At 43.6% G+C, this 12,546-nt stretch overlaps 1 long non-coding RNA gene across 1 annotated transcript in view; it reads left to right on the top strand.

The window, feature by feature from the left end:
• The window catches only part of LOC121134351, a 33,754-nt gene extending 21,208 nt beyond the window's left edge, over window positions 1-12,546 (top strand). The window contains exon 3 of the long non-coding RNA XR_005871442.1: window positions 10,982-12,546. This is a non-coding gene — a long non-coding RNA (uncharacterized LOC121134351). The remainder of the gene's footprint in view (window positions 1-10,981) is intronic.

Below are 12,546 nucleotides of genomic sequence, written 5' to 3'. Positions count from 1 at the left end.
AGAGAGAGAGAGAGAGAGAGAGAGAGAGAGAGAACTGATGATACTCAACTACTCTAGGGGTCTATAGATGGGAGACAGTACGGTTCTGGGAACACTGAGAGATATGATGGCAGGTTCAAGCTCAGGTAGATAGTGTGTTCAGAGCCAGACTGTCAGCACCACTCTGGAAGCCAAATCTTTGAGTCCAGTGGGCTGATCTGTTTACAAACACCTGCTTGCAGCAAGGCCTGGCTACTGGCCTAAGCAATCACAGAGGTATGGAGGCCAGGCTTATTTAAGGCATCTGGTCAACCTCACAATGGGATAGACAGTTGGAAAGTGCTCTGAAGAGAATCAGTAGAAGATGGGAAGGGGCAGAGCCATCTACAGTATAATAAATAGCATATCGATACTAGGAGATCTGAAGCAACAGAAAATATACATAGATCTGTGGGGTGCTGTTTAGGGTGTGACAAGTGGATTTGGAAGCATTGGCGGAGCTAGGCATGGATTACCAAGCCTGACTTGGAGCTGGGGATACTTTATTTCTTCATTCAGCAACGAGTCTGCCTAGAAGAGTGGCATGCTTTTTCAAATGAACACCAGCTACTAGGAAGTATATGCTTGCTTTCATTCCCTTCATTCACCTGTGTGTATATACACAGGCACTTATACAGAAATGTATATAAGTGCATATAGTTCATGTAAAATAAGATATAATTCATATTTTACATTTTATAAATGTACACATTAGTATAGATACTTACACCCTTGACATCTTTGCTTCTCCCATTTTGAAGATTATGTGGTCTTATTCATTTGTCTACTTAATTATTTTTCATTTATGAAACAGTTTCATGTTTCTCATCTAAATAAACACTTTGTTTTGTGAAATGACCCTCAGGTAACATAAATATTCATTTCTTCACTTCACAGGAGAATGGGACAGGTGTGTGCTGAGTACTCGGTTCTCTTTCTAGTCATAACTTCTCTCCAGCGGATACTTTTGTGTAATTTGCAAATGTTCTTCGTTCAGCCCTGTTCATCCAACTTGAATTTTTCCTTCAGTTTGCAGGGCTTCTTGTCATATTTTCAAGAGAAAACTTCATAAAGGGAAAACTTGAGCAAATAAAGGAAATGAAAACCCCAATGGACATTGTGTAAGAATAGAATTGTATCATTACTCATGAAATATTCTTTCCTATAAACAAAATGAGGAACCAGACTGAGAAGTGTTGAGTACGTTTAAATATGCTGAAGTGTTGGAAACTTGAGCTGTAAGAGCGCTGCTTATGTTTAGAAGGTTATCTCTTTCTCATTCTTCACATTCACTAGGCTTTTGAGAACTGACACAAAGGTAGGCTCTGAGCTTTGTGGTTCCAAACTCAATGTCAATAGCAAGAGGTATCTGGAAATATCTTGTATGAGTGACAGTCATATCACAGGTTGAATGAGGGAAAGTAGAGGGACAAGGTTGACCTCGTGGTAAGGCCTATAAGCCTTGAGTGCCGAGCCATGGAGTAGTGGACCTGGTGGAGTGCCTCCACCCTAACTGATACTTCAGTGGGAGACACACAGTCCTTAGCCATAGGAGGGTTCAGTGGGTAGATCTCAGCCAAGTCACTTTCTAGGTATTGTGTATAGTCTCTTGGCACAGTCTGCAACCACCCTGAATGGGATGGCACCCCCAGAACTCTATGTTGCATCAGCTGTGGGTGCGTCATGGTAAAACATCTCTTGTTGCCGAGTCATACTTACCTTTCTCCTGGATAGGGGACTCCGGAGCACACATTCCAATAAACCTCCTGCACACAGATCTTAGCACTTCCATTTTCAGGACACCTACCCAACTCAAGTTACTGTCCAGCTCTATAGCCAGAGAAACAATTTTCATAGCTGTCTAGTTAGCCTGGAATAGTAGATTGAATGCAGGGTAAGATGAGGAAGAGGTGTGGAAAGGACTCACCGTGTTGGGTGAAAGGCAAAGTTGGAGGACCAAAGTGGGCAGGGTGAAGAGGGGACTAATAAGCACAGAGGCAGACACGGCTCATTTATGTAAACTTATCATAATATCCCTCTGGTGTCTTGGAAACACCATTACAAGTAACAGAAAGAAGCGTGTTTATTGTGAACCATCTCTTCAGATGCAAACACCACCACAGTGGGCCATATCATTAAATGTTTTACCCAAGAATCTGGAAGCTGAACAGATTGTCCACCTAAGCAAACCTCATTTTCAAAAGAGCTGCTAAGGTTGGGCTACTGGCTCTTCCTTGGCAGCACGTGCTCCTCTTAGTGGGAAATCTACTGTGCATTACGAGTAGGTGTGTTACCTCAGACCTCACGGCTCAGCCAGATTGGGGGGGCGTCAAGAAACCAAGGATGGACAGGACAAGGGACTTGCCTAAGGAGGAAAGGGAGGGTAGAGATGCTATTTAGTCCCACATTTCTCTAACTTGGAAGGCCCAGCCATGCAGGTCAGATGAGCTGGTCCCATGGAGCCCATGATCTAGGCCTCGTGCTCTGGGGCCCTGACTCACACCAATGTGGTGACCAAAACATGTGCTTATTAGCCCTCTTAAGTCATCTGTTCAAACTGAAGCAGTCATTCGGCAGCTCAACATTTGACCCGGGCTATTTCCTCTTTAATAACAATGGTAATCACAAAGGCGCTTCTATTTTTAGAATCCATGGGGCCCTTTCTTGTGTCATGTGTGTGGCTTACAGTGAACAGCACGGGGCACTGCCCCCATTCTAGAGATGCAAAATCTGTGACACTAGTGTCCATGCCCATCCACCTCAAGAGGGGCAGGGTGGTAATGCTCACTCTTTCTGTTGAAACTGGTTTCTCTTAAGTCACTTGCTTAAGCAAATGAGAGAGACTAAGCTTTTTTGGAGATATCCCCGCCCCCCGTGTGTGCGCGTGTGCCCACACACGCACATGCTCACACTTGTACATGTGGACGCATGAGCATATGGGCATGTGTGTTTGCATGTGCACAAGCGTGTGCATGCGTGAGCATATGCATGTGTGCAGAGTCCAGACATCATCCTTTGCTTTCATTCATCAGGAGGCATTCACCTTGTTTTCTATGCAGTAAGGTAGTGCTATCATATTTATCTTCATTTTCCTGTCTCATCCCCTTCCATTTTCTTCCCTAATCCTCCTCCTACCGTCATATCTTTTTGTGTGTGCAAGTCTTGTGCAGGCCAGCCCCACTGCTATAAAAAACGAGTGACTATTAAGTGCTCAGCCCACAACAGAACATCTATACCGCCCTTTCCAGGGCCCAGAGAACATTGCAGAAGAGAGATTAAGAGTCCAAGGATGGAGAAGAGTGCTGTGACACACCGTCTTCTAGATATGACGTGGCTGTTGCAAACAGTCAAACCTTGTGTTGACGCACAGTCTTTCCACATGGATCCAACGCTCACAGATTAGACAGGGATGGCTGGCCAGCAAGCTCCAGGGATCCCCACATTGCACCTTCTCCCGCTCTGGGATTACAAGTCTACCTAGTTTTATATTAGGGTGCTGGGGATGCAAGGTCCTCATCCTTGTTCAGCAAGCACTGTACCAACTGAGTTATCACCGCAGCCCCTCTTTCTTTGTCCTTGGTTGAACCGAAAGGTTCTGGAAATATACCCAGATTGAAAGATTCATCAGGTGAGAAATAAAAATGGCACATTGAGAGTGATTAAAACCAAGGTCGACCCTATGTAACTTGCTTGGTAGACATCAGTACTTGGCAGAGTGTAACTGGCTATAATTATCTCTCATTATCATTCTGCTCTGCTATTTGCTTCTCCTGATATCAAAGCTTGATCTTTTCCCCTCATGTCATCTAGAGGGTCCTTTCTCTAAGCTCCCTAGGACTGTCATTTCAAACTGATTATCATGTCCCATCAGCAAAGGAACCCAGGTGACTAAAGTGAGCACCACCCTTCAGTGCTTGGGTTTTCTCTGTGTACCTGGGATCTTGGGTCACTTACCTGTGTCTCTTGGCATTCCTTATCTTCCTGACACAGTAACAAATTTCTACGCACTGTATATTTTGGTTGGTTCCTGATTTTGCAATATACATCATTAGTATGGCCATCCTGCTGGTTAATGAAGATAGGACTGCCCTGTCCCTGGGACACTGAGTAGTCAGAGATTGGATAGGGAGAGGAGGGACAGACAGAGCAACGGACAGGAGTGGACCCGAGGGAATGTTTCTCTTGGGGCTTAGCTGGGCACCACACTTCTCTGTTGAAACTTCCTCTTTTTTTTTTCCTCCATGTAAGTGAACTGTGTGAAGGAAAAATGACCTCACACATTATTCTGCTTTCCACGAAGTAAAAGATTGCGGTGGAAAATTTACAAGGAAATCCATTCGATTTCTCTACTTCTCTTGCCGTATGATTTTCAGTATGACTCAGCCCCAAGGCTGTCACTGTTAAGTAGGTCCTTATTTTCCTCATTTGTTTTTCCAGACACTTTATTTAGCAGCTTGCTAAATATAATGCCCCCTCATCGTGTGTTTTTAAAAAACAGATTAAGGAAGAGACCGGAAGTAGTGACTGAGATCCCTGAATTCACACAGTAAGCTGTCAGCAGTGACACGGGGCAGGATATGACAGAGCTAGGCAGCTCCTTCATAACCCTGGTCATAGAGAATAGACCTTACCCACCTCAGCACATGGCAACCCTCACCTTTAGAGCAGTGGTCAACTGACTGTAGCTCAAATGATTGTTTTTTAACGGCCTGTGAACTAAAAATGTGGGGGTTTTTGTATTTATCAGAAAAAAAGTCAAAACACATGTCATATTTCTCAACAGATTGCAAATTCTGTAAAAGTCTGATTCGAGTGCTGGTGAATACAACGAGTTGTACTGGAATGTAGCTACTCCCATTTATTTCTCTATTATCATTTATGATTGTGCTCACTATACTGTAGTGCAAGAGGCAGGTGGTTGCAGCAGAGACTCACACAGTCTACAACAGTTTGTGATATACGAACCACATGACCTGGAGCCTAGAATATTTGCAATGTGGCGTAAACGGAGTTTACCTTTGAGGCAGGAGATTTCAGTGGTGGGGATGGTGGAGGTGGGGACAGTTAGGTAAGCTACAAACATCAGATGGCCTGAAGCCAGCCAGTGACACTGGGAAAAAAGAGGGCCAGGTGTGGAACAATGCTACAGGGAGTCTCCTTCTTGTCCCACTGCAGGTCCTCTCTGAGTCTTTCAATGCAAAGCATCCTTCAGAGACATTTCTTCAGTGGTGTAGCTGCTGACCCGTTACCTATGCTTCTGTGAGCAACTGTGTTTAAACTCACCAGGGCGCCAAGCAAACAAACAAACAAACAGATATGAAAATAGCAGGGGAACTATCTGAGAAGTAGAAAAGAGGAAAGGGATTAGTGGGGATGCAAGGGGAGAAGAGAAGGTACCGAAGATAAATGCGAGATATATACACACACACACACACACACACACACACACACACACACACACACTATAGGTCCACCCACTGGGCACCCTGTGGTCGGATAGACCCCACTAAGATAAACAGGTATGTGGTGGAAAAATGGGAGAGAAGGAGAAGCGGAGTGGTTTGTGCTCTGTGGAGAGAAAAGGAACTGAAGACAGGATAGTGGTGAGGTGTTCCTGATACGGGTGGCCTGTGCCGGGGCCTGTACTGCACTGAGGGTCATGTCTAGATCCATGGCCCTACACAGCCGGGGTCTGTGTTATGTCCATGGTTCTTGTTACTACTGAAAGCTATGCGGATACCCAGGGTCTGGGCCGACATCTGAGGCCACATCAGTGTCTGAGGGCCACGCTGCCACCCCATCTAAGACCTGTGGGACATCATGAAAGGACTGGTCCTGTGGAAACATAGCCACAGCATCTCCATTACTCAGGTCAACAGCTGGATATCCAAGAGGAGTTTCAGTGAGGGTCCAGTATTAACGATGTACCAGAAGTCAGAGATCAACAACTCATTGCAATGAACATTTGTCAATAAAGCTGTTTGGGGAAAGGTGTATACTGCATGACACACCATAGGTCCCAAGGCCACCATGACAAAATAATTTATGATGGAGAGGTGGCAAAGACATGTTTTTCCTTTTTTATTTTTTAATTTTCTTTTAGTGGGGGAAGCTACAATGGGTGCAAGGCAGATGCGGAGAGATGAGTGGGGTTGGCACACGTGATGTGAAATTCCCAAACAATCAATACACACGAAGTATGTTAACATGCTATATATACATATGAAGAAATGTACCTTCACTTTTGTCATAAGAAAGGGCAGTGAGAAGCCGGGCAGTGGTGGTGCATGCCTTTAATCCCAGCACTCAGGAGGCAGAGGCAGGCGGATCTCTGTGAGTTCGAGGCCAAGCTGGACCGACAGCCTCGAAAACAATACAGAGAAACCCTGTCTCGTAAAAAAAAAAAAAAAAAAAAAAATAAGGGCAGTGGGGCTTAGAGAGAGTCCTGATTTTCTGGAAAGTCACAATCTGAGAAGTGCTTTGCATAGGACTGACACCGAACTCTCCTCCAATCCGCTCTTTTTCTAATAAAGTGCTCACCTATGGAGAGCAGCCATGTTTCCTGGTTAGAACCCTGGTTGGAGAGAGACTGGGAGAGACTGGGAGAGAATAGGAAGATGCCCAGGGCTGTGCACAGTCCCCTTAATACTTCCTGTCTGTCACTCCGGGGGCCACAGCACACTTGTCTTCTAATGTCAGAGGCCCATGAAGTCATGACTGATTCCAGCAACTAGGGCATTATTGCATCTACCAGATGTGACAAATTAAAACTACAGGACAGCAATTAAATCTGTATCTCAGAAAATTCTTAGTATCTGTGTGTCCTACGTAAGATTTCTATTTATCTTCATAAAGCACACCTGAAAAAATGCAATTATTTCCTATTGGGGCCAGAGAGATGGCTTTGGGGCAAAGGGTGAGTATTGTTGTTATAGAGGAGACTCACAAACTCCTGCTGCAGGGGTTTTGACTCCTTCCTCAGGCTCGTGCACTGAATTACACAACATACACACACACACACACACACACACTATAGAAAGAAATCTTAAAAAAATGTGGATACTGAGCCGGGCGTTGGTGGCGCACGCCTTTAATCCCAGCACTCGGGAGGCAGAGGCAGGCAGACCTCTGTGAGTTCGAGGCCAGGCTAGACCGACAGCCTCCAAAACACAGAAACCCTGTCTCATAAAACCAAAAAAAATGTGGATATTAAAAAAAATTTTAAGTCAGTACAGTCCTAATGCTTACAACAAATGAGAGGAAAGCACAGATAGGGTCCCTCTTCAAACCTATATAACCCCTGTATAACTCATACCCCCCTAACTGGATGTACACAGACTTATTATCAGTACCCCCCCCACCAGAGTGATCCATTTGCTGTATTCTAAGTCTACATTGATACATCACAGTCACCCAAAGATCATGGCTTACTATAGGGCCCACCATTGGTGATGTAAATTCCGTGGGTTAAGGCAAATATATAACAACAGATAGCTGCCAGTTTGGTGAATACAGTATATTCACCATCCTAAAACTCCTCTGAGTTCCACCAATTCATCATCTGCCCCAAATCCATGGAACCCACTGTTCGTTAATCACCTTATAGTCTTACCTTTCCCCAAATATCATTTAGTGCGAATTACGTAGCACACGACTTTTAAAATGGCTCCTTTTCTTGGTGACATGCATTTCAGTTTCTTTCTTGTCTTCCTACGGCTCTCCTTCTTTTTAGTGTTGAATAATAGCCTCTTTGTTTGGATATACCACAGTTTGTCTGTTCCAATGTCCCCATTACTATAAAGTGCGACCTGAAGGATCTTTCATTACATGAAAGAATCCCCCGTCTACATTTTTCTTTCTTTTAAAAACCTCCTTTCTTAGTTTTTCAGTTAAAAATTTCACAAACTTTCTCTGATTAGTATTTTTGATAATATTTGACTATGTATACTTGAAAACGCTATTCCGAGAAGAGGCCCTCAGGTTCACCACACAGCCATAGGGGGTCCCCCAATGGTTAAGATTCCTTGAACTGAGAAGCAATTTAGGATGCTGCGAAGGGGATTGTCCTACAAAGTAAATAAAACATTACCTCATTTCTACGGATCTCAGGATTACAGTATCAACTCCTATCTAAAATATGATGCTAGGGAGAAATATTTAGGAGACAAAGGGTGGGTCCTAAAATGTGTAACAGCCACAAGTCTCTGTGTATACATGGTGCCCCGCAGTACCAGCATGTAATAAAACAGAGCAACGGGCTACCTGTTGCTTTTTATGCACATTTTGATAACAATTTAGTGCTCTGATAATTTCATGTGTGTACATGATGCATTCTGATTACTCCCTCCCCACACCTCCATTTTCTCCCTCTATCTCTATCGATCCCTCTCTTTGCTTCCAGTACCTTCTCAACACTCATGACTTCTGGGTTGGTTTTATGACTCACGTAGTTTAACTAGGGCCATGTGTGTGGCTGTTGGATTGGGATTATCCACTAGTCCCTTCTGAATTCAGTTATTTTATTATATTGTGATATCCATTGTTACAGCAGTGTTGAGCCCAAAGATTAAGGAGTACCAAGAAGGCAGGGCTCTTTACTCTGTGGCAGAAATTACAAAGGCTTCTGAGAATATGTGGTACTCAAGCTGGGTTTGACAATGAGTGTAAGAATTTCACAGACCGTGCTAGCAAGGGTAAGTCAGAAAGAGGTTGTCACCACAGAAATGGGAACACTACATTTTGGAATGATGAGATGGCCAGGATACCGGCACACAAGTGTCTGGGGGATGATAGGCAGTTGAGGAAGACAGGGTCTAAAAAGTTAGACTTAGAAATTAAGCTTGGTGTTTATGTAGATGTGGCCTTGGAACTAAGGATGCCGTAACTTCTGTTCTCAAGGCAGGGACACTGGTGGACAACTCTAGGGTCACCAACCTGGCAGCCTTTGCATGAGAGCTAAAGCACACATTCTTGTTTTGTGTCTCTTGCTTTCAGGTTGACCTCATGCTAAGCCCTTGACTATGGTGTGAAAGAAGTCTTATAAGGGTTGACACTCAATATCTGATTATTTTATTTAACATGGTGAGGGTAGGAAACCCACAGACAGCATAGACCTGGGGTTCGAAATTTCTTCAGCCTAGAGGTTTTAACTAGCTTTAGGCGACTTTCTGGTGGAGAGAAGTCCGGTGCTGGTCAAGCTTATCCCATTCACTTCAACATTATTTATACGTGACACCTGCCGTAAGCAACAGCAATAGATCACAGCCATAACATCTTTTATTTGTCCTCTCAGATCCCTTCTCCACACTTGCTACACTTCTGGGTTCCTATCCTAGTTAGCTTTAACATTAGCTGTCACCTTGACACAGCCTTGAGTCATCTGAGAAAGGCATCTGATTGGCCTGTGGACATATCTGTGAGGATTATCTTGATCGTTAATTAATTGCTGGAGGGAGGCCCAGCCCACTGTGGGGAGCATCATCCCCTAAGCACAGTGGTCCCAGACTTTATAAGAAAGCTATCCAAGCAGGAAACGTTGAGTAAGTCAGCAAGCATCATTCCTACATGGTTTATGTTTCAAGTTACTGCCCTGAATTCCTTCGGAGATGGACTCTAACCTATAAACAAAATAAATCCTTTTCTCCCCTAATTTTCTTTTGGTCAGAGTGTTTTATTACAGCAACAGGGAAAAAATAAGAACAATTCTTGAGAAGGTGTCAGTTTATGGGTAATTTCAATGACAACCTTGGCTTCACGTTGAGGGATAGAGCTGCTGTGTCCCTGTTGGGTCACCACAAGTTGGCGAGGCTGCTTTGTTCTGCAAAAACTTAGCTTCTGTGGAACCCTTTCTCCAGCACCAGATGTGTCCTCTAGATCTAGGGAATCTCCGCTACCCAGACTTTAGACTAATGAACCCCAAGTCTTGCTTAGAGCATGCAATCTTTGCTAACCGTTATTCACACCCCCGCAAACAGTTACCTCTTTAAACTCTTTTCAACTCCCCTAATTTGAGTGCAACCTTGTTTCTCAGTGGGGTTCTGACTGACACATGGAGAGCAAGTGTTATAGCAATAATTCATTTGCTTATTAATGCAGACCACAGAAAAGGTTAAGAGAAGGATAGCTCATATGTTTCTGAGTCGTGTATTCATCATACAACTATCTATTATGCAAGGGAACATACTGGGTTTGGTCATTTCAACTTAGTATCTTTATAGAGTATCATGTGTTCAGCTCATCAGAATTGTTGTTTCTTTTGTAGGTTCAAAAATAATGGTCAAGAACACTCTAAGAGAGATGATTCAGTGGTTAAGATCACTCTTCCAAAGGACCCCCGTTCAGTTCTTAACACCCATATGGCAGCTCACAAATTGTCTGTGACTCCTGCTCTGGGAGAACCAACACTCTCACACAGACATGCATTCAGGCAAAACACCAATGCACATAAAATACAAATAAATAAATTATTTTAAAAAGCACTTTGATGTGAGAAAGATCTAGTTTGGATTCTGAGTTCTTTTAACTATTACTTTGTGGTTATGGAATTATGATAATGTTACCTCAGTAGGCCTTATCTCTAATATGAAGATGGTAATTATTTCCCCACAGATTAAATGAGGGATTATTAACCACTTAATTGCTGCCTCACATATAACAGGAGTATTACCTAAGTGATGCTTTGCAGGTTGTGTGTTAGGAGCCAACTGTGGAGGCTACAGCAGCACCTTCTATCAGAACTGTCTGCAGTCTGTGTCTGTGTCTGTGCTGTCCTCTGTGTGGCCATTGAAAACTCGAACTGTTTGATATGTGTGACTAAATAGCTGAATTTTTATTTTACACTTTCCTTTGCTTGTGTCTGTATGGAGGTTCACATGTATGTGTGGTTGCACTCACACGGGAGGCCAGAGATTGACTTCAGGTGTCTTCCCCTGTCATTCTCCTGTTTATTTTTTTTTTTTTTCAGACAAGGTCTCTCATGGAACCGAGCGCTTGCTGATTCAACTTGTCTGGCTGGTGGGCAACCCTCCAGCGATCCACCTGCCTGTGTCTGCTTCCCAATGCAGGAATTACAGATGTGTACCACATGCCCAACTTCATGCAGGTGCTGGGGATCTGCTTCTGTAGTGAGTGCTTTATCCGCTAAACCATCTCCCATCCCATTTTATGTAATTCTAATGGACTTTAAATAGTTTCACACTGCCCATGGCTGTCATATTTGAAAGTGCAGATTTCATGAGTAACCATAAGAACCAAGTCATTTTACAAGATTACCAGGACCATTTGGACTTAGGCACTGGAAAAGTCAGAGCAATCTGTCAGTCAGTCAGATGCTGACATGATACTAAAGTGTTTGCAATAATCACTGAAACAATGGGTATTATCCCTGAGAAATCTGAGAGAGGTTTATATCAATGGATATACATATTCATACCTAAAGGAAATGTCCTAGAAAAAAATTGATTTTAGCTGGAAGCTATATTGTTCACCTTGCATTCATTCTCTTGTGAATCAGATGTTAACTGCCAGACATTTGTCAACACAGCACTTGTTCCTGCTGAGCCCCTGGGCTTACCATGCCCTGAGGTACCACACTGGACTCAAGTATAACTGTGGATGAGAACGAGCGTGTGAGATTATAAAATAGAGTTTATGCTAGATTTAGACACAGGCTCTTAAGAGAACACTTGGGTAGTCTAAGGAAACATAAAACAGCCTATAAAATGGTAGATATATTTAGAGGGGATTTTTTTAGGGAGAAACTGTTTAGAGAGAGAGAGAGATCCTGTTTTTTTAAATGTAATTAAAATATCACAGTTTTCTGCTGTGACCCCTCCAGATGCCACAGCCACCTTCTTCAACCTGCTCTCTATCCTAGAAGGCTGTTGACTGCATTACTGGGCTTCCTCGGATCTTCATTTCTCTAGCCGAGTTGGAAGCATCTATAACAGATCTGGGAAGCATATTCGAGTGAAATTGGGGCCTTTGTCCCCCTAGCTTCCCTCTCATGGGGCAACTCGACTGCTCAGGTATCGGTGCTGAGTCAGTGCCTGTCTTTTCCCAGCTGTCTCTCTCTTCTTGGATGTTGATCCCTCCCCTCGAATCTTTGTCCTACTAAGGCTGAGAGGCACGCGGCTGCTGCTTGTTCCGAAGGCTGCATGATTTTCTTGTGGTTTTTCCCCACCCTGACCACTTCTCTGAAAAGAGCCCTTTATTATAAACTCCACTTGAATTTCACAACTGGAGTTTGCCATTGGTTCCTGCTGGGGCTCTCTCTGCTCTATCTATGAAATCGTATCTGGATGCTTCTCACCAAGCTGTTTCTTCCTTGAGACAGTTGCTATAGAGATAATTTAGGACGGGGTGTTTTAAAGCAGTTGTTTAATCTAACTGCCTTACCAGACACCAGATCAGACCCCTCCAGCATGACTCATCCTATTTGTGTGGGTGGGGTTAGTAAACTCCCTGAAGTGTAAGAAAGATTGTCTTGATAGTGGTGACAGAGAATTTTCTCAAAAGTCCAACTGTATA

This window comes from Mesocricetus auratus, unplaced genomic scaffold, assembly GCF_017639785.1.
Source record: "Mesocricetus auratus isolate SY011 unplaced genomic scaffold, BCM_Maur_2.0 Super-Scaffold_100027, whole genome shotgun sequence".
In the NCBI taxonomy this organism is placed as follows: Eukaryota; Metazoa; Chordata; class Mammalia; order Rodentia; family Cricetidae; genus Mesocricetus; species Mesocricetus auratus.
This window is presented reverse-complemented; position numbering and strand designations above follow the sequence as displayed.